General features: G+C 38.3%; 1 protein-coding gene across 1 annotated transcript in view; it reads right to left on the reverse strand.

Annotated features, from left to right (window-relative positions):
- Nucleotides 1-5,442, reverse strand: part of INTS4 (integrator complex subunit 4) — an 81,371-nt gene that overhangs the window by 57,732 nt on the left and 18,197 nt on the right. The window lies entirely within an intron of this gene.

Consider the following 5,442-nt stretch of genomic DNA (forward strand, 5'->3'; position numbering starts at 1 on the left):
GTGCCATCCTGCTTGCTCCAGCTCTGAGGCCACGGCCTGCTGAAAGCAGGTATCTGGGGTTTGTTTAGCTTCTATAATTGAAACTTTGTTGCTTTCGGAGCTCAGAGCCAGGCCGCGGCAGGCGGGGAACCTTGGCTTCCTCCATCACTGGAGCAAGCAAGCCTCCTGCTCGCTTCAGCTGCGTGGCTGCCGGCCGCCATCTTGGTTGGTGGTTAATTTGCATATTGCCCTAATTAGCCCATGGGAAGCGTAGCGAAGGTACGGTCAATTACCCTTTTTGTCTTTTATTAGATAGGATGTATCGTGCATGCATGAGTCAACATTTTTAAACTAGAGGCCCAGTGCACGAAATGGGGCCCCTCAGCCTAGCCTACACCCTCTCATAATCCGGGACCCCTCAGGGGATGTTGGAGAGCTGGTTTCCACCTGATCCCTGCAGGCCAGGCCGAGGGACCCCACCGGTGCATGTTCCTTGCACCAGGCCTCTAGTATGCATATAAGATCTTTGGTTACTCTCTTCCCGCCCTCCCCGCTCCTCCCTTCCCTCTGAGATTCATCAGTCTGTTCTATGTTTCCATGCGTTGAGCACCTGCGCCCTGGTGGTCAGTGTGCATCATAGCTACCAGCCAGTTGGCCGATTACTTAGGCTTTTGTATATACAGATTGACAGTGCACATCATATGTACCAGCCAGCTGGTCAGTTGGTCAGATATACAGTCAGTCACTCAGCCTTTTATATATATACTAGAGGCCCAATGCATGAAATTCATGCAAGAGTAGGCCTTCCTTTCCCTGGCTGCCAGCACCGGCTTCCTTCTGGCACCCAGGACCTAGGCTTCCCTCCAGCCACCAGCAGGCACCTGGGACCCAGGCTTCCCTCACAGCCCCGGCTTCATCAGGAAGGATGGCAGGACATCCGGAAGGATATCTGGTCTAATTAGCATATTACGCTTTTATTATTATAGATATATACACACACACACACACATACACACACACACATACATTCCCCCCTCCCCCCAACCAGGGATTTACTTTGTTTTTATTTTTTAAATAATTTTCTTTTTCTAAATATATTTTTACTGATTTCAGAGTCAATCAGAGTCCAAAACTCTGATTTTGGAGTAAGGACAGGTTTACTGATTGAGAAGGCAGAGCTCAAGAAGATGGGGGAGGAGGAACTGGATGAAAGAAGGTGAAGAGATTAGCAAAAGAACATACAGTATAGTCCATGAACACAGACAACAGTGTGGTGATGGCCAGAGGGGGTAGCAGTGAAGCTGGGTGGAGGTGGATAAAGGGGGGGAAATAGTGGACATCTGTAATATTGTCAACAATAAAAAACAAATAAATAAAATTAGGGATAATTTTACTTCTTCCTTTCCAATATGGATGCCTTTCATTTCTTTTTCTTGCCCAACTTCCCTGGCTATTATGGCCTCTAGTATAATGTTGAACAGAAGTAGAGGGAGACACAAGGATATACTTGTTTTACTCCTAATCTTAGATGGGGAAAGTATCCAGTCTTTCACTATTAATATGATGCCAGCTGTCATTTTTTCACAGACATCCTTTATCAACTTGGGGGGAAATTCCATTCTATTCCCTGATATCCTTAGGGTTTTAATACAGAAATTGGATTGAATTTTGTCAAATACTTTTTCTGCATCTATTGAAACAATCATGTGTTTTTTGTACTTTATTTATTTACTTATTTAATTCATTCATTCATTATTTTTTTAAATCCTCACCTGAGGATATTTTTCCATTGATTTTTTAAAAATACATTTTTATTGATTTTTTACAGACAGGAAGGGAGAAGGATAGAGAGTTAGAAACACTGATGAGAGAGAAACACTGATCAGTTGCCTTCTGCATGCCTCCTACTGGGGTCACGCCCGCAACCAAGGTACATGCCCTTCACTGGAATCAAACCTGGGATCTTTCAGACCATGGGCTGACACTATATCTACTGAGCCAAACTAGTGAGGACTCCATTGATTTTTTTTAGGGAGAGTGAAGAGAGAGGGAAAGACAGAAACATCCATGTGAGAGAAACGCATTGATTGCTTGTATACTGCACGAGCCCCGACCAGTGTCCAGGCCGGAAAGGAGCCTGCAATCAAGTATGTGCCCTTGTCCGGAATCGAACCTAGGATCCTTTGGTCCACAGGCCAACCCTCTAGCCACTGAGTCAGACCAGCTAGGGCTTTTGTACTTTATTTTTTATGGTGTACTACATTAGTTTATTTTCAGATGTTGAACCAACTTTACATTCCTGGGATAAATCCTATTTGGTCATGGGGGTATAATTCTATTAACATTGCTGGGTTTGATTATGCTAGTATTTTGTTAAGGATCTTTGCATTCATATTCATAAGACACATTGATCTACAGTTTGTATTTCTTGTAATGTTTTTGTCTGATTTTGGTATTGGAGTTATACTAGCCTCATAGAATAAGTTGGGAAGCATCCCCTCCTCTTCTATACTGAAATGTTTGTTTTGAACATTTGGGCCTGAGCTTTTCTTTGTAGGTAGGTTTTTATTTTGTTTTTTCATTTCTTTTTTTTTTCTTTTTTAATATATTTTATTGATTTTTTTTACAGAGAGGAAGGGAAGCCCTAACCGGTTTGGCTCAGTGGATAAAGCGTTGACCTGCAGACAGAAAGGAAGGGAGAAGGATAGAGAGTCAGAAACATCTATGAGAGAGAAACATCAATCAGCTGCCTCCTGCAGTCCTCACTGGGGACATGCCCACAACCAAGGCACGTGCCCTTGATCGGAATCAAACCCAGGACCCTTGAGTCTGCAGGCCGGTGCTCCATACACTGAGCCAAACCAGTCAGGGCTTGTTTTTTCATTTCTAATGAAAAATTCAATTTCTTGTCATGGATCTATTCAGATTGTCTACTTCTTCTTGAGTTAGTTTTGGTAATTTGTGTCTTAGTAGAAATTTGTTCACTTCATCTAAGTTATCTAATTTATAGGCATACACTTGTTCACAGTATTCTTTTGTAATCTTTCTTATTTCTGTCAGGTTGGTAGTAATGTTCTCGCTTTCATTTCTGATTCTAGTGATTTGAGTCTTCTGGGGTTTTTGTGTGTGTGTGTGTGTGGTTTTTTTTGGCCTGGTCAATATAGCTAAAGGTTTGTCAATTTTGTTGATCTTTTCAAAGAACAAGCTTTTTGTTTCATTTATTTCTTTATTGTTTCCCTATTCTCTATTTCCTTTATTTCTACTCTAAACTTTCTTAGTTCCTATCTTCTGCATGCTTTAGATATAGTGAGCTCTTCTTTTTCCAGTGTCTTTAAGGTGGAAGTTTAGAATACTGATTTGAGATCTCTCTTTTTTTTCAGTATAGGCACTTATAGCTATAAATCTCCCTCTAATATGCCTTAGCTACATTGATAAGTACTGGTATGTCATGTCTTATCTTCATACATCTAGAAATATTTTTTAATTTCCTTTTTGATTTATTCTTTGACCCATTGGTTATATAGGAGTATGTTATTTCAATTTCCACATATTTGTGAGTTTCCCAAATTTCTGTTAGTGATTTCTACTTTCATTCCATTGTGGTTAGAGAACATACTTTGTATTTTTACTATCAAAAGAGTGCATGTTATTATATACGAATAATATCGCAAGGCACACAAAAATCACTGTCAAAATGGCATTAGAAATAGTAACTGTGGCTATGAATCTTAGATAGTCTTTATTTTTTAATCTTTTTTAAAGATATGTTTTACTGATTTCAGAGAGAGGAAGAGAGAGATAGAAACATCAATGATCAGCTCCTTCTGCACACCCCCTACCAGGAATCGAGCCTGAAACCTGGGCATGTACCCTAACAGGGATCGAAACATGACCTCCTTGTTCCTGGGTCCACACTCAACCACTGAGCCACACAGGTTGGGCAGATAGTCTTAGTTTAGTTGAGCCTGCAAAAGCTTATGACAGATCTGCTATTTCCAGATTTTTTTTACCCTACTATGAGCTTCTACAACGCAAAGAGCACACATGAGAAACTGGCAAGAAACATGAAAAGTTCTCTCAAGAAAGGAAATACAAATGGAAAACAAGTATGAAGCCTCACTAATAATATTTTTAAAAGGAAATTAAAAATAATAAAACACCATTTTCCTCCAAACAAATCAACAAGTTTATATCTAGTTTTTAAATATTAATATCCAATGCTAGAATAATACAGTGAAATTAGGCTCCACCCAACCATGCATTCATTGGTTGTTCCTTGTATGTGCCTTGACCAGAAATCAAACCTGCAAACTTGGAGTATCGAGATGATATTCTAATAAACTCTAAATGCTTTTAACTAGTAATTCTATTTATAAACTATTTATGTTTAGGAAACAACTCTAAGTACAGAAAATATTTTAGACTAATAATATTTATTTCAGTATTTTTTATAATTTTAAAAATTGTTACAATATAAACTTTCAATAATAGGAGAAAGTAGTTTAATTATTTAACAAAATATCATGTATCCATTAACAACATTTACAATATAAGGAAAATACTTCTGCTTTAATGTTAGTGAAAGAGCGAAAGCAATATATGGTTACAGCTATGTGTTTAAAAAAATAGCAAACAGTTTGGCTCAGCTTTGGCCTGCAGATTGAAAGGTCCCGGGATTGAGTCCTGTCAAGGACACATGCCGGGGTTTTGGGCTTGATCCCCAGGAGAGGGCGTGCAGGAGGTAGCTGATCAATGAGACCAATGATGTTTCTCTCTCATCAATGTTTCTATCTCTCTATCCCTCTCCCTTCATCTCTCTCTAAAAATCAATAAAAATATTAAAAAATGAAACACACATGTGCAATAAAATAGTTAAAAAATAAAGTTTAAAAAAATAGCAAACTATTTGCATGCAGGAGAATCTCAGAAAGCAATACATCAAAAGACTAATAATGGTCACCTTTGGGTAGTGAATTATGAGTATAGTTTTTTCTTCATACTTTTCATTATCTTTCCAAAGTTTCTATGAATATAAATTTTTACAATATAAAGTTTATTAAAATCAAATTTAAGAAATTTCCACTTCAAGTGTAACAATCCACTTAATACAACTCTTTTCTCACAAGTATGACCTCATAAATACAACTAACTAAATAAATATACAAATATATACATATGTGGAGATACACTTACTCTCAAACATACCATCCCTAGTTTTTTCCACTTACACTCTTAATATTATACTTGTCAAAGTGTTTTGTGTTTATTGTTTATTAAGAAAACTGAAGCACTCTTTTTTTAAAATATATTTTATTGATTTTTTTACAGAGAGGAAGGGAGAGGGATAGAGAGTTAGAAACATCAATGAGAGAGAAACATCGGATCAGCTGCCTCCTGCACACCCCCTACTGGGGATGTGCCCGCAACCAAGGTACATGCCCTTGACCAGAATCGAACCTGGGA

Source organism: Myotis davidii, unplaced genomic scaffold, assembly GCF_000327345.1.
Source record: "Myotis davidii unplaced genomic scaffold, ASM32734v1 scaffold646, whole genome shotgun sequence".
NCBI lineage: Eukaryota > Metazoa > Chordata > Mammalia > Chiroptera > Vespertilionidae > Myotis > Myotis davidii.